The following is a 24,735-nucleotide window of genomic DNA, read 5'->3' as shown; positions in this document are numbered from 1 at the left end:
CAATTCCACTTCATACCACAGTGTTCATCTTAATGTCCGCTCTCCACATACTTGTTAACTCAGTTCTCCAACAGGGAGAAACCTGAGACCTATTAGCCTCAATATATTTATTATTTGCTTAATCCTGAAATGCCCAGAAGTTGTTTCAGAACTACTAACCCATACGACTGTGAAAAACAAAGTGACTAAAATTCAATATGCATATCTATTTTTATCTTCAATCTGAAGTATATAGTCAAAATACTATGTTCAAATATTTGGGAAAAAGAAGAACCAAAATATTGAGTTGGATAATCACACTTTGAGCAGATCAGCTAAAAGAGACTGCTGGAATTCAACAGAGAAATGATAGGAAATACTTAAGGCAAAAAAGGAGAAGGAAGTGAGGCAGCCTGCTTGGCTGGGGCTGACTGAGAGCCTGGAAAGGATTTCCAACACGAGAAAGGTTAAATGAGTGACTATCAGTGATCCACATTCTCACCATGGACTCCAATGATTTCAGCCGTAAGAGTCCCAGGTGAGGCCCGAGATTCACACATGGGACTGCCTGGAGACTGCACAATGGCATTGCTCCTGAGACAGAGCTCACTCTGGGTCCTACACACCCTGAGGCCTGGGCAGCTACAGCAAGGCGCCATTTTGAAAGCCCAGCCCCCGCCAGACTACATCCTGCTCTAGGGCCTATAAGCCCCTGCATCTTGACATCCCTGGTGCTCCAGTGACAGCTCCCAAGTGCAGCTGGGTGTTCCTGCTGGTTGCGGCCACAAGGTCTAAAGCAAAAGTCACTGACAATGACCCAAGAGCCCTTTTTGGCAGGGTCACATCACATTTACAAGTGCCCCGAGGAAAGGCTGCTATGCTTGTAGCCACTAACTGGGGTCAAAGTATGTGTCCTGCTAGCTGCTTGTTTACAGCTGCTGCCACTGAAAGCAGCTCCACTCTCCTCTCCAGCAAGGCCACAGTGCAGATGCTGTTGCTCTCATTTAAGCATTTGACAGGGACCTGGGGATCACCCTGTCTCTGCCTACCACAGCCAGTCCCACATGAATCAATGAGGGTTCTTCAGGACAGGCCTGACCAGACCAGCTCTACTCACCCTTGCTCCATAGCACCCAAGCATATCATCTGAGATCCTGGGGATCACCCTGTACCATCCACCACCACTGGTGCTAAACAATCTTCCCAGGGTCGTGAGGATGGGCCCACCCAACCTGCCACTAACACACCAGCTGGCATTAACTCACACATGCCACTTGTGGGCCTTCATACTGGCCAGCACAGCCCATCATAACCAATGCCAAAACCAGGACGAACCACTTTGGAGCTACAGGATTGTTCCCTGCCCCACCCCACCCCTAGCCTTGGCCACATCATGTTCACTGCCCAGGGGCTTGAGGACCTGTCCACCTGCCCAGCCTAGCACTACAACTTCTGGAACCTGAGAAAGCCCAATAATTGGCCCACTTGAACCTGCTAACACCAATTCCAGTATACACTACCCTTGGGCCAAAAGACAGGCAGGCTTGGGCTACGACTGGGGCCTGAGGTCTAGACCACCTTGATGTTCCAGTACCCAGCAAAACTTCACCACAGCCTCTACCAAGAATTTCCTCAGTACCAACAAGACACCAAGGAAATCACGGACATCATGGATGCTGTTTACAGCCAAAAAAAAAACATATGTAGATGACACTACTGCACATATCTGCAATCAAGTCAAAGTGCCCTACCCTATCAACACCATAGATACATATTCAGGAAAAAGTCCTCCCCTACAAAAACAAATTAAAAAAACTGGAAGAAGAGATTGTTATACCTGATGTGCAGATATCAACATAAGGACACAAGAAATATGAAAAAGCAAGGAAATGGGACACCTCCAAAGGAATACAATAATTATCCAGCAATAGGTTTCAATGAGAAATAGATTTATTAAATCTTGGAAAAAGAATTCAAAGTCATGATATTATATAAGCTCAGTGAGATACAAGACAATTCAGAAAAGCAATACAAAGAAATCAGAAAAACAATTTAGTATGTAAATGAAAAATTTACCAAAGAAATAGATAATGTAAAAAAAGAACCAAACAGATTTTTGGGAACTAAAGAACTAACTGAATGAAACATGAAATACATTCAAAAGCATCAACAATAGACTAGCTCAAACAGAATAAATAATTTCAGAACCTAAATACAGGTCTTTTAAAATAACCCAGTCAGAAAAAAGAATCAAGCCTACATGAAATATGGGACACAGTAAAGCAACTCAATATTCAAATTTTGGGTGTCTCAAAAGGCAAAAAGAAAACAAAATAAATAGAAAACCTGTTTCACAAAATAATAGCTGAAAACTTCACAAGTCTGACAAGATATGTAAACAGATATAGGCAACTAAGAGATTCCAAAATAGATAAAAAGATATTCTCCATGGCACATTATAGTCAAATTCTCAAAAGTGAATGACAAAAAGAGAACTTAAAAAGAGCAAAAGAAAAATGTCTAGTCACTTGTCAGGGAAGCTCTATCAGAATAACAGAATATTTCTCAGCACAAACCAGACCAGGAGAGAACGAGATGGGATATTGTAAGTGCTGAAAGAAAAAGAAAACTATTAGCCAAAGATACTATACTCAGTAAAGTTGTCTTTTATAAATGTATTTCCTAGACAAAAAAAAAAAAGCTGAGGAAATTCATTACCACTAGACGGGACCTATAGTACATGGTTAAGGGAGTCCTACATCTGGAAACAAATGGACTCTATCATCACGAAAACACATAAAAGTAAAAAAACAAAACAAACAAAATAAAACAAAAACCTGATAGAGCAAATGCACAAATGAGGAAAAGAAAGAACTCAAATATTGCCACCACAGAAAACTGCCAAACTGCAATGATAAACAATAAGAAAGAAATAAACGATACATAAAACAACAAGAAACCAATTAATAAAATGACAGAAACAAGCCCTCCTATGTCAACAATAACCTTGAATGTAAATAAGTTAAACTTTTCACCTAAAAGATATAGATTGGCTGGTGGATAAAAAAGACATGACTCAACTATATGCTGTCTACAAGAAACTCATCTCACATGTAGAGACACATATAGACTGAAAGTGAAAAGAAGGAAAAAAGTATTCTACAACAATGGAAACCAAAAACAAGCAGAAGTAGCTATGGTTACATTGGATAAAACAGACTTAAATTGAAAACAATAAAAAGAAACAAAGAAAGCTATTATAAAAGATAAAGGGATAAATTTGGCAAGAGGATATGACAATTGTAAACATATATGTACTCAACACCAGAGCACCAGATATGCAAAGCAAATGTTATTTCTAAAGGGGGAGATACAGTCTAGTACAATAATAGTTAAGGACTTTAACACCCCATTCTCAGTATAAGACAGATCATCTAGACAAAAAATTAACAAAAAACAATTGTATTAAAATTTCACTTTAAATCTAGTAGACCTAACAGACATTTGTAGAATATTTCATCCAACAGCTACAGAATACACATTCTTCTCATCAGCACATGGAACATTCTCCAAGATAGACTATATATTATGTCACAAAATTAATCTCAACAAATTTTTTTAAAATCTAAAATATATTATTTTATCACATCACAATGGAATAAGCCTAAAAATCGATAACAAGAAGAACTTTTTAAACTGTACAAATACATGAAAATTAAACATTACGCTCCTGAATGACCACTGAGTCAAGATAAAAATTAAGGAGGAAATCCAAAAATTTCTTCAAACCAATGAAAATTAAAATATACCATATAAAAACCTGTGAGATAAATAGTAAGAGTAGTTCTAAGAGGATAGTTTCACATACAATAAAAAACAGAAAGATCTAATAAATAATCTAACAGTGCACCTAAAGGCACTAGAAAAGCAAGAAGAAATCAAACTTAAAATTTGTAGAAGGAGAGAAATAATAAAGATGGAAGGAGAAAAAACAAAATGAAGATTTAAAAACTACAAAGCATCAACAAAACAAAAAGTTGGTTTTCTGAAAAGTAACCAAAATCAACAAACTGAAAGCCACACTAACCAAGAAAAAGAGAGAAAACTCAAATAAATAAAATCAGAAACAAAAAAGTGACAGTAGAATTGATATCACAGAAATACAAGAGCTCATCAGAGACTATTATAAACAACTATACACTAACAAACTGGAAAGCCTAGAGGAAATAGATAAATTCCTGGATACACACAACCTACCTATTGAATCAGGAAGAAACAGAAAACCTAAACAGACCAATAATGAGTAACAAAATTAAATCAGTAATTTAAAAAAAAGTCTCCCCCAAAAGAAAAGTCCAGCACTGTATAGCATTAATGCCAAATTCTACCAAACATAAACAGAAGAACTAAAACCAATTTTCTTTAAACTATTCCAAAAAACTGATGGAACTCTGAGAACTGCTTTTGCTGTATCTCATTGGTTTTAGTGTATTTTGATTTTTATTTATTTGAAGAATTTTTTGGTTTTCCTCCTTAATTTATACCTTGATTTCTCAATGTGAGAATTCATTGAATTCTCCCTTACTCATTCTGTGATGATCAATTACCCTGATACTAAAACCAGACAAAGATTTTATATATATATGTATATAATCTTATATATATATAAAATACATACATATATATATAACTAAAACATCATGCTATTGGTATAAAAACAGACACTTAGACCAATGGAACCGAATAGAGAACCCAGAAATAAATCTACATATTTATAGCCCACTGAGTTTGGACAAAGGTGTCAAGAACATATGTTAGGGAAAGGATACCCTCTTCCATAAATGGTTCTGGGAAAATTGGATAGCCATATGCAGAAGAATGAAATTGGACTACTATTTCTCACATTGTACACAAATCAACTTATAATGGATTAAAGACCTTAAATGCAAGACCTGAAACTTTAAAACCACTAGAAGAACACTTAGGGGGAATACTTCAGGGCATTGGTCTAGGCAAATATTTTAGCTCTATAACCTTAAAAGTACAGTCAACAAAAACAAAAATAGATAAATGAGACTATAGTGAACTAAAAAGCTTCTTCATAGCAAAGGAAAGAATCAACAGAGTGAAGAAATGATCTGCTAAATGAGAGAAAATTCGCAAACTATTAATCCAACAAGGAACCAATATCGAGAATATACAAGGAACTTGATGTGGTTGGGCTGTGTCCCCACCCAAATCTCATCTTGAATTGTAGCTCTCATAATCCCCACATGTCATGGGAGGGACCTGGTGAGATGTAACTGAATCATGGGGGCAGGTTTTTCTCATGCTGTTCTCATGATAGTGAATAATTCTCAGGAGTCATATGGTTTTATAAAGAGCACTTTCCCTGCACAAGCTCTGTTGCTTGCTGCCATATAAGACATCCTTTTGCTCCTCCTTCACCTTCCACCACTAATGTGAGGCCTCCCCAGCCATGTGAAACTGTGAGTCCATTAAATCTCTTTTGTTTTATAAATTACCCAGTCATGGGTATTTCTTCATAGCAGTAAGAAAACAGACTAATAAAGACCTCAAAAAGCTCAGCAGGAAAAAATAATAATAATCTGATTACGTGCAACTGGTTACAAAGTGGGTAAAGGACATGAACAGACATTTCTCAAAAGACATACAAATTGACAATAGGTATATAAAATATGCTCAACATTACTAATCATCAGGGAAATGCAAATCAAAACCACAAGGAGATGTCCTCTTACCCCAGTTAGAATAGCTATTACTAAAATGACAAGAAATAATAAATGCTGGTGATGTAAAGAGAATTCTTATTGGTGGAAATGTAAATTAGTACAACCACTATGGAAAACAATATGGAGGTTTTTCAAAAAAACTGAAAATAGAATTACTGCATGATTCAGTAATCTTGCTACTGGGTATTTATCCAAAGGAAAGGAGATCAGTGTATAAAAGAGATACCTGTACTCACATATTTATTGAAGCACTATTCACAATAGCAAAGATATGGAATTAACCTACTGTCCATCAACAGATGAATGGATAATAAAAAGTAGTATATATACACAATGGAATACTATTCAGTCATTAAAAAGAATGAAGTCATGTCATTTGCAGCAACACGGATGGAACTGGAGGTCATTATGTTAAATGAAATAAGCTAGCCACAAAAAGACAAATATCACATGTTCTCACTCACATGTGGGAGCTAAAAATGTTGATCCCATGAAAGTAAAGAGTAGAATGACACTTACCAAAGACTGGGAAGGATGTGTGGGTGGCAGGGGGAGGGATAGAGAGAGGCTGGTAGAAACATACAATTAGATGGAAGGAAGAAGCTTTAGTGTTCAAGAGTGGAGTAGATTGACTATAGTTCACAAAAACATGTTGTTCAAAATAGCTAAAAGAGAGGGCTTGAAGTGTTCCCAACACATAGAAATAACAAGTACTGGAGGTGACGGAAATCTTAAATACCCTGACATGATCATGACATAGTCTATGCAGGTAACAAAGTATCACATGTACTCTCTAAACATGTACAAATATTATGCGTCATTTAAAAAAATAAAGTATAAAAAGTTATTTGGGCTAGTTTTCTCTCCCTCTTTGTTGCTGTAATATTTTTTAACACTTTCTTTTTCTTTTTTTTTTTTTTTTTTTGGTGGAGTGTTTCTAATTCCTGTTACTTAATTTATTTTCTTTAGTGTGGATTTGGTGATGGTTTGCTGTTTTTATTTCTATTCTGAGTTCTGTAGGCTGTGTTTAATATTGTCTTGCTTTCTTACATCTCTTCCCCAAGTTCCACTTCCTCATTGTATACTTTTTTAAATGGCATTTCTTTAAAATTAATGAAAATTGTATTTTTTGTAATTTTGGTCTCCCGCATATCAATAATTTTCTGGGGAATTCTCTTCTTCTTCGGGTGTTCTTTCCTGCTCTTTTCTTCCCCTTCTGGTAGCATCTTTGTATAGATGTTGTATATAAAAGGTTCTAGTCCCTTTTCTAAAATATCATTCATATGACTGGGTGTTTTTGAGCCAGCTATCTGCAAGAGATTTTTGTAGGAGGAGTGAAGCCAGTGTAGGATTCCAAATGTGTTGCTTTCCACAAAGCACACATTCATTCTCTGCTCCTCAGCCTCCTCATGCAACTGCTTCCTGCAAAATTTTATTTCTATGCAGTTCTACATTTGGGACACCTCTTTTGATTTGCTTTACTGTGTTACATCATTTTCATATGTCTCTTTTTTCCCAATTTTTCCCTCAAGGTGAGCAAACACTTTCTCAGATTTTACTTTTGTTAGAACTTTTCCAAGTCTGCTGCCACTGAGTTCTGTTGTTGAGAGCCTTAGTTGTTATATCTATATCATATTTTCTTATGCCCTTGACCTCTGAATTTTACAGCTGCCTATTGCCCAAGAGCTGGTAGCTATTTTCCTAAGGCACCAACTGAAATGGATTCAACGTATTTATCTAAAACAGTGCCGAATTTGTTTTTATAGAAGTAACTGTTTTCAATATTCTTAGGCTGGTTACTCAAAGAGCAGAGCCTGAGGCATAAGCCTATGTGATTTTGCTTTATTAAGCAGTGTGATCTCATGCACCATGAGTTTGAGAAAGAAAAGGAATGGGAAGAGACAATGCAAGAGTGCTTTCCTGGCTGGCTACCACTTCCACATCAAGCAAGCCTGACTGTTCATATTTTGTTACTGTCTTTTGAGAGGCCCTTTCTGAAGCTTTTACTATAGTCGGTTCATAGAAGAAACAAAAATATCCACTGACTCCCATTGCTAAAAGGCTTGCTCCAAAAAGGGGTTAATTTTCTCACCTTCCAAGTTGCACATGCATGGGCTCTGCTATGGTATGTTTGTGTTCCGTCCAAAATTCATGTTCACACTTAACCCCCAATGAAACAATATTAAAAGGTGTGGCCTCTGGGAAGTAATTAAACCATAAGAGCCCCACCCACAATAATGGACTTCTGCTTGTATTAAGAAGCTGGAGGGAACTATTTAGGCCCTTTTGCCCTTTCACCTTTCACTGTGTGAGGATTCAGCATTCAAGGCACCATCTTGGAAGCAGAGACCAGACCCTTAGCGGACAGGAAACCTGCTATTATCTTGATTTTGGACTTCCAGCCTCTAGACCTATGAGAAATAAATTTCTGTTCTTTATAGATTACCCAGTCTCAGGTATTTTGTGATAGCAGCACTGACGGACCAAGACAGCACCGAGCTGAGACTGCTATTCTTACTAAACTTCAGAGTCAACAGAGAAGCACCAATAACAGTTACACGTGAGCAAACAGAAGTCTCTATGATATGGTGGCTGAAGGATGTTAGTTGCTCAGATTTAGATGGCCACAGGTTTTGCTTTACGGACAGAGTCCCAGTTTAGGTCTGTGGTTGCACTGTAGTTATTAAAAGCATCTACGTTTTCTCTAAAACCTCTTTTGAATTATATGGCAAATTATATGGTTCCCTAGGAACAATTAGTAGTGAATGAGCCAGGAACAAGTGTCCAAACACCTGAGTCTGAGAAGAGCAGAAGTGGCATCAAAGAGGTGCCTAAGGCCCAGTCTGCAACACTTTTCTGGTTATCGTCTATCTTCAAGTACACTCTCTAGTCAGTCACACACTCTGAGAGGATGAGAATGACTTTTCCTTTGTTGGAAATGTTAGTATTGATGTTCTAGGGATCTCACTTTCTTGGCCATTTGCCTGTGAATATTTCTAGATATTCATATAAATAAAATGATAAAATGCATGAGGGAGGGATAGGGTGATGGCCTGCTCTCCCAAAGGAGGTGATGAAGTGTTTATGTAGATGAGTATTCAGTGTGACCTTAGACTATAGTCTCAACCTATAACTTCAATCAAAAATGGCTACAATTTCAACCTAAAAATGATCAACTTTTAATATGATTTCAAGGCTGACATTCATTGATGGAGCTTAATTAATGACCCATAATATACTCTTGAAAAGTATCTTTACTCAAAACGACTTCAAGAGAATGTATATAATCTGAAAATTGTTGCAAAGTTCTAAATTCTGCCAAATCTAGAAAGATCATGACCAAGCAAATGATCTCTTCCTAAATAATCTCTAAATATTTTCAAACAGCCCAGACATAGTATCCAGAGTACTGTTCTGCTTATTGTAATTTTGGCTTCAAAGATAAAAGTTAATTGGATATATTGAAAACCCCAGCAAAACTCCAGAAGTAAAAGTCATCCATTTTAATTAGGAACGGTTCAGAGCATATCATGGTCAGCAATCATCTGAAATGCAGACCATGAGTCATTCTAATATGCAAATCACAAAGCAAGGGGCAAAATTTTTCAAAATGTGTTCTCTCCCACAGACTGGAATTTGCATTTAAAAGCATAAAAACAAATGTCTGAAAGATTTGGTCACAACATCAGCAAAAAGAAGCAAATCAAGAGAAGCGTCGGTTATTAACTCCCAAAAAGGCCTTTTGATATATCACTTGCTAAGGCACACAGAAGGGAGTTGGGATGGGGGCCACAGAGCCCCTCCAATCAACCAACTGACAGACCAAACAATTGTATGTGAGTTAAGAATAAAATGATTGCAGATAAAATGCTGGAAAATCAAAGCTATGAGAAAAACCTGTACTTCCTTACTCTAATACAGAAACATATTGTTTCCTTGATTTGATGACACCATCAAATAGAAGCTGCATTTTCAATTTAACAGCTGGCTTTTGAAGAAAAAAAAATGTGCATTTTTTTATTTCTTGTAGGCTGCTTTTTTTTCATTAACTAACCAACAACAGCATACGTTTCACATAGTAATTTATCATTCTTTCCTTTTGCTAAAATTTTTTTACTTACAGAGACAATTATTCTAAAAGACTTTTAACATTGTGGTGACACACTGCCTTTCAAAATTCATGCTTGTTTGGTTTTTGATATATTTAGCAGCTTTAGGATTACAAGCATAACTTTGAAACATTTCAAAAATATTAAGTTTCCTGTGATTAAATGTATAGCTTAATTTTTTTTCTCATTTGAATCATATTTTGCTGATAGTCATCCAGTTCTTCTTGAAAGTCAGACAGACATTTTAATAGGTAGGTAGTCACTGTCTGAGATATAGAAATATGAATTAATTATAGCAACTATTTCAAGCTTTCACTATAAGAGTTTTGGCAATTTCTACTTCCTTTGATTATATTGCCTGGATGTGAAAGGCATTTTTTGGTATACAAAATGACTGTATTTTTAAAACTATAGTTGTAAAGCTAAATTTCTTAAATATTTTAAGCAATGAATTACAGATCCAAAATTAAGTTAAATTGCAAATGCTACTGCTACCACTACTACTACTACTACTACTACTACCACCACCACCACCACCACCACCACTACTACTACTACCACTAATACTATTATAAATAACTCAATAGACATACCTGTATTTAGAGGATGCAAAATACTTTCACAACAAGGCCAAATCCATGGTCATTAATCAGTGCTAGTCAATAATCATTTACAGATATTTTATCTTCTGGCTGTAATGGAGTAGATTGCAGCAGAATGACATTATTCCCACTGTGAATACTTCCAAATTTATTTTAAATCCTTTTAAAGAAATTGGAGAGCATCTGAGGTATTCTAAAGACTTGACTGTCCACATTTTGAAGGAGAAAGGAAGTACTTAAGGTGCACCTATTTATCTGCATATTGCTTTTCTTCTCAAAATATTTTTTGATTCATGGCCCATAGGAAGAGTCTGAGAAGCTGGTCAGTGAGTGACCACTAAGTGGCAGAGAAGCCAGTAATAGCTGTAGGCAACAGCATAAGCCTGAAAAGACAAAAAACAGAATTTAGGCCCACCAAGGTAGCCAAGGTAGGTTTTCATTGAATCAACATTCAACTTCGTTAATTTTCTTCATCATTCATTTGTTTCCTTTTGCACCGATCTCTGCTCTTCTCAGCTTTCTCTTACAGACAGCAAAGATTTGGCTCTGCCTGTTAATTGCAGTGTTTATATAAGTTACATAAAAAATAATGATTGAGAAGGTTGAGTCTAAATTAGCCATTTTGTTATTGCTTTTCTATTATTTCCATCTGTTTCGTGTTACTCTTGGCCTCTTTTCCTGCCTTCTTCCAACACTCTTTCTTTCTCATTCAAAGAAAAAGAATTTTACTCAATATGTAATCAAGGAGCCATTTAAAAAAATTAATGCTCGATGGGCATAAGCAGAACAACCTTAGATGTCATCATACATCATGCATGTCAAAATGCAAACAGGGTAATTTTTTTTTTCCTGAAGAATGGAAGTATGTCAACAGAAAGGGAACACCAAGTTGCCAGGGATTTCTATGCTTAGGCATTCTGCCCTGTTTGTGGATCTTCATTCATAGCCAAGGTAAAAACTACCCTTTGTGGTAGTCATCAGTGATGTTAAGAAAAATTCAGAGGTCAGGTGTGGAAGCTCGCACCTGTAATACCAGCACTTTCAGAGACCGAAGCTGGCAGATCACTTGTGCTCTGGAGGCCAAGACCATCCTAGGTAACATGACAAAACCCTATCTCTACAAAATAAAAAATTTAAAAATTTAAAATTAAATTAAGCTGAATTTAAATTAAGCTGGAGAAAAATTCAGCTGCTGCTTCTTCTCTTTCTAAGCACATGGTAGGATCTACTTTCCCTCCCCTTTGAAATTAGGCATGGACATGTAACTTGCTTTCATGGTGAAACATGAGTTGAAATAGTAAGTATCACTTTTGGGCAGAAATTCTAAGAGCAAACAAACAAACTGCAACATTTTTTTGCAGCACCTAGATCATAAAAGCCATATAAAGTCAGAATCTCTGCAGCCTGAATACCTAAGTAACTGCAACAAACCTCCTGCTGGCCATGAGAGAAATAGAGTGTAATTAAAAAAACAAACAAAAGAAACTATGTGGCAAATTGCTGATTTGGGGCTACTTATTACTGCAGCACAACTTAACTCATCCTTTCTGAGGATGATACCCTTTAAAGTCTGTTGGTCAGTGTCTCCCTGTGAGCCACGGGTCAAGTGAAGGTGGTTAAGGGTCAAGTGCCAGCAGCTAAGGGCACGTGAGGAGCCACCAACAGTTCAGTGTTGGCTCTGGCATCAGGGTCATTGTGTCCTGACAACCTCTCTGGTAGCCGTTTCTGAGACAGCAGGTGCAGGTGTGGCCGCTTTAGCCCTGAGCAGGCTCCACAGCTGCTTGCAGGTCTCTGCTAGTGCCCAACCCTTCTCTTCGCAGACCCTAAGCCCACAGCCCATGTGCCTGGCAATGGCAGCCTTGCACCAGCCCATCAAGGGGATCCTGAAGAACAAGACATCCAGGACTTCCTCTATGGTGGCCTTGTCAGAACAGCCCCATGGAAGTGTCGACGAAGAGCTGAGTAAAAAAAGTCAGAAGTCAGATAAAATGAACATCCTGGCGACATATCATCTGGCAGACAAAGACTATTGTTTAATGAAAATAGATGAACCAAGCACTCCTTACCATGGTATAATGGGTGATGATGAAGATGCATGTAGTGATACAGAAACCACTGAAACCGTGGTACCAGATATCTTAGCTAAGAAATTAGCTGCTGCTGAAGGTTTGGAACCAAAGTATTGGGTTCAGGGAACAAGCAGGCAGTGGAGAGGAGGACCTCTCAGCCGAAGAGTGAGAAAAAAAGACAATTTGAAATGAAAAGGAAGCTTCACTACAATGAAGGACTCAATATCAAACTAGCTAGACAATTAGTTTCAAAAGACCTACATGATGATGACGAAGGTGAAGAAATGTTGTAGACTGCAGATGGAGAAAGCATGAATACGAAAGAATCAAATTAAGGATCTGCTGCAAGTGACCAACAGCAAAACAAATCACAAAGTTCATAGATTTGTTCAACACTGCAATTGTTGCATATAAACCCTGTTACTATAATGCATTGCTTCTTGTTCTCCACAATTCATGACTTAGGTACCAAAATGCGTACCAGTTATTATATATTGCCAAGAATTAAATGATAACCTTAGAGACTGATTAGACTGAAAATGCCTAACTGATATATATTCTTGTGCCTAGTACTTTACCACAAATACAGTGTAATATCAAAGTCCCTGCTTTAAGGGAATGCAATAATGTATACTGGGACAAATGTACTTTATTCTTCTAACACAGTAAGAATTACTTGGAATTCTTTTTCCTGAAATGAAGTGCAGGAAAACCCTGTGTGTCTTGCTTTTGGTTTCATTTCTAGCCAATTCTTTGTATCTTAATTTTTTGTTAGTACCAAAATAATCTGTTATACAAACAGACTTTTAAAATATTTTCTGTATACTACATCTATATAAGTCCAAAACTGCATTACTTATGTAAAAACACTCACTAATATGTATAAGATAGTATATAGCTTTTCATGCGTTAGAGGTTAAACAGCATCTTTAAGGGGGAGAGGAACTAATTTATTTTCATCACTCTAAATGTAGTGGTAGCTCTTATAAAGCGCGTTGGGTTTTTTTAATCAAAAACCAACTGAACAACAGGATATATAGACTGATAAATATTCAGGCTTAATAGTATTTTAACACTTGTCTACAACTTCATTTGTCTATTTAATTGAAAAGGATTATAAGAGTTACTGTCACATTTTCTGGCCTACTACCTTTAAAATTCCTGTTGAGTTTATTTGTGTTTGCAAGGAAAGGACTGAACTTTTTCTCATCAAACTAGCTTTATTCGCCACAAATAAATTGTCAGATTAAACTTGCACTAATGTCGGCTCTGTTTTTTGTTTTTGTTTTGTTTTTTATGTTTTTGGTACACTGGGCAGACTTCAGAGCAGTTTTTTTTTGAAATAAATATTCTAATGTAGCTATTCCAGCATTCCCTTTAAATACCTGTCTTAACCTCCTGCTTTTATTTCCTACTCCTTTCCACACTTATGCACACAATCCTTTACCTTTTAAAGGATCAGTAACGTTCTAACAACATTAGGAACTCTCACTCCTCTGTCATTTGCTGCAATATTGAAATTCTTATTTTGACCATCAATGCCTAGTAATTCTTCTAATAAATTGAGTAACGGCAGTACTGTAGGCAGGAAATAGTTTAACTGCTGAATTTCTATACCTCCCTAATTTACAGCTTGCTAATTAAATTGCTGTTATTAGTTTGTTTGACTTACTTCCACTTAAGAAAACAACTAACTGAGGTTTTTGTTGTTGTTGTTTTGGAGGGGGGTTTTTTGCATGAGGAGAGAATTGTGTGTAACCAGTGATACCATTATTCCAGAATGTACAGACAGAAGTAAGCCTGAACATTGTTTAATTTAAAAACTTTTAATAGTCCCTGCTTTAAGGGAATGCAATAATGTATACTGTGACAAATGTACTTTATTCTTCTAACACAGTAAGAATTACTTGGAATTCTTTTTCCTGAAATGAAGTGCAGGAAAGCCCTGTGTATCTTGATTTAGTGATGGCTTCATTCTAGCCAATTCTTTGTATCTTAATTTTTTGTTAGTACCAAAATAATCTGTTATACAAACAGACTTTTAAAATATTTTCTGTATACTATATATATATATAAAAGACGGCTTTTACTGAACAGCTTATCTTCCACTTGCAAGTTTATGGAAATATCAGTATGTCAAAATAAATAAATGGGAGAATTCATTGCTGTTAGAAGAATGTGCTTATTATTTTGATTTTTTAAATGGGATATGATCAAAGTACTGCTGAATTTTAGGTGCAGTATTCTACTAAACATTTCATCTAGTAATACCACTGATTTAGAAACAAAACTGTTTATCTCTCCTTTCTGAATTAGAACGTTGGGATTACCCGTTAAAATCTGTTTTGGGGGCTATGGAGATTAAGTCTGCACATATGTATGCACATATATTCATGCACCCAGACTTCTGATATTGGTTTTCGCATTTTTGAGTTCTTAGAAAGTATCCACATACTCCTTGTTTTTGGTAGAAGTAGCTGTTGTACAATGAAGAAAGGACAAGACGTTAAATAGTTGATTCTTTTTGTGTTTTCCTCAAACTATTTTTTGAAATTTCAGTCACAAGCAAACTGATTTTCTGGCGTTTAGAAAGTAGATGATGATTTCAGAGGAGTGAGACATGCCAAACAGCATGCTCAGTAGGATTTTAGATAGTCAAATGCAGCTGAGAAAAGGTATTTTCAAGTCATAAGTGGCTAATTGACATGGTATGAACTAGTCAAAATGGGAACCATTATGATTGGAATTAAATTTTCCTCTGGAGAGAGGGATCTGAATGTTCAGTTCTAGTCAAGGTAGATTTTACTTTCAACTCTTTAATCAATATCACTTTCTGTGCTTAACTCTTTGGTCTTACCTTGTCCCTTTTCATTTGTCTAAAATTCTGAAAGGATGAACAAAATTTGACATAATGGTATTAATCAATTAACAGTAACTTTAAGTTGAAGATTGAAGCAAGATGCCATTTTCCTCATGACTTTCATTTTGTTTACATTTTTTCTCCTTAACTTAGTATACACTACACATATTGTAATAAAATACAATAATATGAAAACAGATAAATTTAAAAAATATTTTAGGTGAGATAATGCAGATTTTACAGTTTTGTGTGCAGACACACACACACACAGAGACACACACACAAAGACACATACAATTTGAGTTTCTTCTTAAACAAGGTTGTGTTATATTTTGCCAATATTCATGGTCTGATTTGTACTTTCGTATTCAACTTTACTCAACGTAGAATTTAATTTTTTAGCTTCTGAAATTATTATGTTAATATGCAGAATCACATGCTTTGGGTTATTATTAGTGCTTTCTGTCTAGTCCTCTTATAATTACACCTTTCATTCTCAATATTCAATCTAAAAAATCTATTCTTAGAAAAACTTAAACTAATTTATCAAAAGGAAAGTTTTGGGAAAGGCTACTTAATATGTATATCCCCTAGGTAGTCCATATATTGCCTTATTACTCAAAGACAAGAAAGTTAATAAAATCACATTTTGTCAATGAAAAAGGTTAAATATTGGGCTCAGTAAGGCATGTAATTGGATTCCAACTTATCTATATTTTTAAAAATGATTTGTAAATTACAGAATAAAAACTTTTAGCCTGTACCAGCCACTGAGATCTGCTAATAGTAAAGTTCCAAATCAATGCAAATAACTTGTATAGAATCATAAAATTATAAAGCTTATTTATTAATTCAATATATACTAATTAACATAAATTTAGTTAATATCTGCCATATGCCAGGCATTGGGGATACAGTGGAAAATCAGACAGATGGAGTCCTTTATGTCATCATCTTTCATTCTCTTTCATTCTGAGGAGTCAGATAATAAATGTATTTTTATAGTATAACATATGTAAAATGGTGAGACTTTAGAAGATTATAAGTCATCAAAAGTCTCAGTTTTCCTCTACTCCTTATGTGTCTCAGTTCCTCTGTGCTTCTGCTTCTTTAGTTTAATTATACTGTTTCCTCCCCTCTGACTTCTTCTACTTCTATCCAAACATTGACTCTACATCATGGCTTCTGACGAGCCATAATTTGTGTTTCCTCCTAAATTCACCTTCCTTAGATTCATATTTCACCTCATGATCTTTCTTGAAGCATCCTATTAGTTTCAGAGCCCAATTCCAGCTTCTTCTATCTCTTCATATTTTTCATCTTAAATTTCCAAGAGAAGATTCAGATTGGTCCAGTAGGTCTTGGCATAAACCACTTACAAACATGTAGACTCCCCCATACTTGGATGAGATGCCCACCTCAATCAGTCAGAACCTGAGGAATAATGTCTTCCCTAGGCACACAATGACCTGGGGACAAAAGGGTCAGGAGCAGGGACATCTCCCTTGAGGAAGCAGTAGCCATAGCCCAAGATTATTCTACCAGTTATAAGTGTACAAAGAAAAAAAAACACCTCTACTTAGACTACAGGTTTTTAGCTGCCTACTCAATCCAAAATAAAAATGAGGAGTGTGATGGTTAATATTGAGTGTTAACTTGATTCGATTGAAAGATGCAAAGTATTGTTCCTGTTTGTGTGTCTGTGAGGGTGTTGCCAAAAGAGATTAACATTTGAGTCAGTGGACTAGGAGAGGCAGACCCACCCTCAATCTGGGTGGGCACCATCTAATCAGCTGCCAGCATGGCTAAGATAAAAGCAGGCAGAGGAACGTGGAAGGATTAGACTATCTAACTTTTCTGGCCTCTATCTTTCTCCCATGCTGGATGCTTCCTGCCCTTGAACATCGGACTCCTAGTTCTTCAGCTTTTGGACTCTTGGACCTACACCAGTGGTTTACCAAGGGCTGTCGGGCCTTCAGCCACAGACTAAAGGCTGCACTGCCAGCTTCCCTGCTTTTTAGGTTTTGGGAACTAAACTGGCTTCCTTGCTCCTCAGCTTGCAGACGGCCTATTGTGGGGCTGCACCTTGGGATCTCATGAGTCAATACTCCTTAGTAAACTCTCCTTCACATATACATCTATCCTATTAGTCCTGTCCCTCTAGAGAACCATGACTAACAGAGGGAGCCACTACAGACCCTATATGTTAAAATGGAAAACTAAACTTTAAATTAAATTAAAAAGCCGATACATCCATCAAAACATGGTGTTTCAGTAGGACAGGTAAAACAGCATCTTCATATAGAAAAAACAAACAAAACAAAAATTTTGATCACCTGTGCTATGTATAAATGTAGACGAAATATGTGCCTGTAATAGATGGCCAGCTCTTTCCCCTGAAGTTCAAGAAAAAATAAAACTGAAGATCATCAGAATAAGAACAACTGAAACGGTCATGGAGATGGGATGGGCTAGACACTTGAAATTACTCAGATTGGAAAGTCAGAGACTAAAATAAACAAAGGGACAACAGTCAGACTGTGTATGATATTACGATTCTGAACTACAATCTGTAACTAACAGTCCAGGAAGCCAAATCATAACCTCTGCCACAATCAACTCATGTTGGCCAGGACTTGGTCAATGACTGGCAGCTCCCCTGCTTTGTCCTCTTACTTCTAACACAGGGCCAACAAAAGAAAGCCACATATGCTCCCAAATCAATCACAAGGGATGCCTCATTTCTGATTAGGTCATCTCCAACTTCCCCAGGTCAACAGCCTTCAACAGGCCAACAACCTTCAATCCTGGAAGCTTTCTCTTTTATCACCTTATAAAGCTTTTATACTTGTACTTGACTTTGCATTTCTGCAAAAAATAAGTAATAGTAACTAACTCCCTGGAACAGATAGCTTTGAATAAATCACCTCTGTTTATTTTCTGTTAGTGGTCTTCGTTTATTTCCACAAGAAAAAAGGTAAGATGACAAATATCTATAAAATCATAAACGATCTGCACAGGGAGAGCAGAGACTTAAACAATAAATTTTGTTCTTTGATGAGGATGTAATAAGTTACTCAGTGTCTCTTAAGATTAAAGTCAAGGTCAGGAGATGTTCCCTGTGAAAAAGATTATAACAAAGTAAATTAATCATATAGTCATAAAGAAACAAATTCTTAAGAAATTACTTGTAAAGTCGATATTGTTATATATAGTGTTAATTCTGTTTCCTCCAAAATCAGGCCATCATTAAAAAATTGATTGAGACCAATAAAGTGGTAACTCCATAGTGACATACAGAAACCAAGATATATGAGGATTGACTCTGGTCCCAATCCTCTTCCATGAGGTTGTTCCAGATCTTTTCAGCGCTCTGCCTACCATCTACACTGCCCTTACAGACCATGGTCTCACATGACCTACACTCCATGTTGCATGCGATGCATGAATGAGTGAATACTGGCCCATGGGTCTTGCTAGTATGAGTTAATAATTTCAGCTTGCTTAAGAAAATGTTAATTCTCTGAGGACAAAAACATAGAAGGTACATTTCCTGAACTACTTGCTTAGTAACAGCACAGTTTAATTAAGTCAATCATAAAGTTTGACTTCAGAAGGAACCGCTGTCCCAGGTACTTATGATACAACTATGATTACTTACATCACAGTTGTATATTGCAATTGTTTGTTTTGTTATTATGTCCACTACCACCTAGAAAGCCCTTAGGGGTTGTTGGTCACTTTTGCATTTCCTGTACTTAACAGAGTAGCTGGTTCATGATAGAGCCTTGATGTTGAATGTCTTGTTTGCTGTCGACACCTACCCGAAAAAGAATTGTGTATTAAGCAGCAATCATCTGACCTACGTAGCAACTGGTGCATTTTGCATTTCAGGGGTTAGAAAACTTTTCCTGAAAAGAAGAGATGGTAAATTTTAGGCTTACGGGACATAAGGGCTTTGTGGCAACTACTCAACTTTACCCTTGTCAGTCAAAGCAGCCCTAGACAATAGTAAACAAATAGGGATGACTGGGTTAATACCACTTTCTTTACAAAAACAGATAGAGGACTGGATTTGGCCTGAGGCCCACAATATGCCTACCCATGAACATGGAGTATCCATAGTTCAAAGAGAGATAGGAATTGTATATACTCTGTAAATCCAAATATAAGCAATACTTCACAAACCCATAATTGGAACGCCCAAACTGTTCCCAAATGTGATGCAATTTGCTGCCTATATTCAAAATGGAGGGAAATGTTAAATTTGAGTTAGAGCTTAGTGAAAATACAGACGGACCTTGGCGGAATAACCCCTCCTCTAGGAGGAATGGAATTTACCATTTATCTCCATAATAACACTGTTTATTGAAAGACAACGTACCATGAACCAAACTTTTAATATACATCATTTGTTCAATCCCCAAAGAACACTACAAAGTAAGAATTATCGTTTTTATTTTAGACATAAACAAGTTGCAAAATAGCTTAGTGAACTTGTTTGAAGTCACGAGATTTGTGCAAGGAAAAGACAGCTTCAAGCCCAGGACAACTCAACTGCATGAGCCATGTGCTTTGCAGACTGCAGACCTTCTCAGCAGGAGAGGGGAGAGCTGGTGTCATGGAACATGTGTATATTAAAACAATGACCTACATTGATCAAAATAAACATAACTTCTACTGAAAAGGTGATGTTTAATTTTCTTTTAGACCTTGAAATTTGTCACCCAAAGATGAGAAGGAAAACCTATAGAATGAAATGAAACTCTTAGGATTTAATTGAACAATTACATTGAAATTCTATTAATTATCTATACAAAATACAACAAGTTGCATATATTTAAATAAAGAAGATTTCATATTAAAATAGTTCTAGGTATTTCTAAAATAGAAAACATAGTTTTCTATAATAAACCAGACTATTTTTAGTTAAACACATTTGAAAGGTGTTTAAAAGTCCTACTTTGCAAATTCTCACTAGTGAGAGATTGAACTTTTAAAATGTAACATTCATACAACTTGCTATGTACTCCACTTCTGGTAGATTTCTAAATTTTTTCCTTTCCTATCCATGGTCTTCCTTGATACAGGTTCTACTACAAAGAAGTATGAGGATTTTTCTTGCAAACACACACACACACACACACACACACTCACTCACACAAAAACATAACTGTTATATAACTGGCCCCAAATTCACTAAAATATCTCTGAAAGTTAGTTTGTTCTCCAATCTATTTTGACCTAAACTGAAAAGGAGTTCCTTTTCAAAGAATGCAACTTTATAGAAGCAATGCAGAAGCAAATGCTCAATTCCCAGGCGTACTACTGGAACTTTTCTTTTTGAGATGCTAATAAAGAGGGATTTTGTTGCAAGCAAAATGATGCTAATAACTAGGGGTTTTCTTGCACACACACACACACACACACACACACAAGCATATATACACACCCCAATAGTTCAAACACATTCTTTGTTAGAATTCAAAGGCTTCCAAGCCTGCACCCTCCTGCTCTGGAGACGTCCCAATGACTCTGCACCCACCCCCGCCCCCAGGGAGCCCTCATGTGGCAGGGGTACCTCAGAATATTCCTACTCTCCCAGAGGTCTCCATTAACCTTCCCTGCAGACACCAGGAAACTCTTCACCTACGGTATCTTTTCCTTTCTTTTCAATGGTTTTTAAAAGTCAAAATTTTATCTCTTTTTTTTTTTTTTAAATAGCAACTTAACATTCAGGTTGTTTTGAAGCCTTCCCAGTCAAAGACTGCACAAATGAAGGCTCTTTTAGCACTCTCACCCACATGGTCCATATGTTATATTTTGAAGAGGCAAGATGTTATACACAGCTTTGGTAAATGCGGTGAGGCTAAATGAAGTCAGAAATTGTGATATTTGCATTTACTCTTTAACTGTGATTTTGCCTCATTGTACTAAATACAGACAGACAACTTTGAGCACAAGAGGCAACAACAATAACAAAAAAACACCCACTTGTCTATTTGGGTTGTTGTTTTGGATTTTTTCTTCACCACCACTTTGTGAACACATTCAAAGTTTCAACTTTATTACCTCATTCTAGTCATTTTTTATTTTTGTTTCTTCATTTAATTTTTTTTACTTATCTCATTTCTATCTTCTTTTATAACTTCCTATAATGCCTAGAATATACAGAAGGGAAGTAAGGAAATAATGTTACTGGATAATAATCTCCAGGGCTGTTTTGAGGTCAGATTAGAATGCAGCAGATCAGACTTGCCTTGAACTCATGACTCACATGGTGTAAGCTACCATCAGGATGAATGCTGGGGTGTGTTTGTCATTCAAGGATACTGATATGACCATACAGTGAACAGAAAAGCTGAGGAGAAGTGTATCTTTACTGTTGGATTTCAAGTATATTCCCAAATGGCTCTTGACAATGACAGAAGAGCAACGCTCAGACACTCTCCTTGTCAAGCTGTGCCAAACATCTGGGCGAACACTGACAAAGAAGAATCAGTCAAATCACCTGTCGTTGAATAGTCATGAAGTGAAATGCTGCCTTTGGAAACATCAAACACAACCTTTTGATGTTGTCTTTGAAGCTAAAATTCTATGAAAGATGCTTTGTGCTTCTCACATAAAAATGATAGTGTCTCATGTACAGAATGAAACCACTTAGAGAGGAGTGGGAGAGTGATGGAGAGGGTGTTCTAGGGGCTGGTGTATCCCTTAGCAGAGAAGATGGGAGACAGAGAGCCTCCTCCCAAGGTGCCGCTTTTAAGAAATAGAATGGGTGCACCACCAAAGAGAAGCTAACAGTTAACATCTAATGAGGTCTCTCTGTGCCTGCATGGGGTCAAATATTTCACATACATTGCCCCATTTAAGTAAGCCTGAAAACAACTGCAGGATATAGTTTGTACTGCTATTATTACTGCTAATAGTACTAATAATAATAGTAGCTATGACTTACAGAATGACTGCTATATATCAAGAACTGTTCTAAGCACTTAATATTGATATTTACTCATTTACTCCTCATGACAACCTTTTAAATGACCCCCATTTAATAGATGAGGGACTTGAGATCCAAAGAGGTTAACCTACCTGAATCAACGTACCTTAGGGAAACAAGAATCTGTGTAAAACAGGTATTCCTGTTTTTTGTTTTGTTTTGTTTTGTTTTGTTTTGTTTTGTTTGAGATGGAGTCTAGCTCTGTCACCTAGCCTGGAGTGCAGTGGCACAATCTAGGCTCGTTGCAACCTCTGCCTCCTGGGTTCAAGTGATTCTCCTGCCTCAGCCTCCCAAGTAGCTGGGACTAGAAGTGGCTGCCACCATGCCTGGCTAATTTTTGTATTTTTAGTAGAGATGGGGTTTCACCATGTTGGCCAGGCTGGTCTCGAACACTTAATCTCAGGTGATCCAGCTGCCTCAGCCTCCCAAAGTGCTGGGATTACAGGCGTGAGCAACCGCACGTGACCAAATATTCCTATAGCATACTACAAAGCATAACACATTCTATATGTCCCTGGAAATCTGTGACAGTCTCCATCTAAATTACTCTGTCAAGGGATCACCCTTTGTTTATTCACCAAACAATAATTAGAAATAGCTATTCCTTATGGAAAGTTCATTGTGCAAATAAACACTGTGCTAAGTGCTTCAAGTGTATTAAATTTCTATATTTTATTTTTTGTTTCTATTTAGAAAACTGAAAGTCAGAAGGGTTAATTAACTTGCCTAAAGTCATACAACCACTAAACAAGAGAGACTGGACTTATGCTGTGAGACTGAAGTCCTGCATCACACATGGCAGTAAGCACCACCTTATGCGTTCATTTTTTAGTAAGTAACACGGTAAGGTCTTGGTTAGATGTCAGAAATGCTGAGATGAAAAAGCAAGCTCCTTGCCAGAGAGGAGGTAAGGGTCCACTGAACAAGACATGCGTAAACCAGCAATTACAATATCTTAAAAATAGTTGTTTTAACTAAATGGGCTGCAGCATCACGAAAGCACATCATATAGCACATAGCACTTGACCTGCTACTTGAGCACTACATGGGAAGTTAACTGTCACAATGACATTGGGCTAGAGGCAAATAAGGGTCTGACAGAGGATAAGAATATGCTTTTTCTTGTTTTAAATATCAACCAAGTGAGATTTATTTCAAGTATTAAAGACTGGTTCAGCATTCAAAATCCATTAATATGATTCATCGTATCAGCTGACTAAAAAAGAAAAATCATAATATCTTTTCAATAGATTAAGAAAAGCATTTGACAAAACTTAAAATCTATTCGTGAAAAAAAATAAATAAAACTCTCAGAAAAACTAGAAATAGAGATGAACTTCTTCAACTTGATGAGTACCTCTACAAAAACTTAGAGCTAATATTATACTTTAATGGTGAGAAACTAGAGGCTTTCATCCTAAGATGAGGAATGAGCTGAGGATGCTCACTCTCATCACTTCTACTCAGTATCATACTGTAAGCCCTAGCTGATGAAATAAAACAATAAAAATAGTCATAAAGATTGGGAAGAAATAAATAAACTGCCTTTGTTTGCAGATGACATAATAAGCTATGTGGAAATTTCCCAAGAGCGAACAGAAACAAAATAAAAACTTTTGGAACTAAAAGGTGATTGCAGCAAGGTTGCAGATTACCAGGTCAATATACAAAAGCCAATTGCTTTCTTACATACCAACAATGAACAATTTAGAATTTAAAACTAAAAGCACAATACCATTTAAATTAGCATCAAAAAAATGAAATAGATATAAACCTAACAAAATATGGATAAGAGCTACATGAGGAAAACTAAAAAACAGTGATGAAAGAAGTCAAAGATCTAAATAAATGGAGATATATCCAATGTTCATGGATAGGAAGATTCAATAGAGTCAAGATATTAGTTCTTCCCAATATGATCTACAGATTCAATGCATTCTCAGTCAAAATCACAGCAAGTTACTTTGTGGATATCAACAAGCTGATTCTCAAGTTTACATAGAAAGACAAAAAAATCCAGAGTATTCAAAGCATTAATTTTAAAGAACTACAAAGTCACAGGACTATCTGACAAGAAAACAACAAGCTAATATTCCTGATACATACTGAAACAAAAATCCTCAATGAAATATTAGCATGCCACATTCAATAGCATATTAAAAGGATTATACACCTTGACCAAGTGCAATTTCTTCCCACAATGCAAGGGTGTTTTAACATGTGAAAATCCATCAATGTGTTACACTACATTAACAGAATGAAAGACAAAGACCACATGATTATCTCAATTGATACAACAAAGGCACTTAACAAAATTCAACATTCTTTCATGATAAAAACACTCAACAAACTAAAAACAGAAG

General features: G+C 36.4%; 1 pseudogene; it reads left to right on the top strand.

The window, feature by feature from the left end:
• Nucleotides 1-482: 482 nt before the first annotated feature.
• On the top strand, nt 483-12,895 carry LOC103241199 (protein phosphatase inhibitor 2 pseudogene; annotated as a pseudogene).
• Nucleotides 12,896-24,735: the final 11,840 nt, after the last annotated feature.

The sequence above is a fragment of the Chlorocebus sabaeus genome, chromosome 14 (assembly GCF_047675955.1).
Source record: "Chlorocebus sabaeus isolate Y175 chromosome 14, mChlSab1.0.hap1, whole genome shotgun sequence".
Classification (NCBI taxonomy): Eukaryota; Metazoa; Chordata; class Mammalia; order Primates; family Cercopithecidae; genus Chlorocebus; species Chlorocebus sabaeus.
Note: the sequence above shows the minus strand (reverse complement) of the source record. Positions and strands in the feature narration are given on the sequence as shown.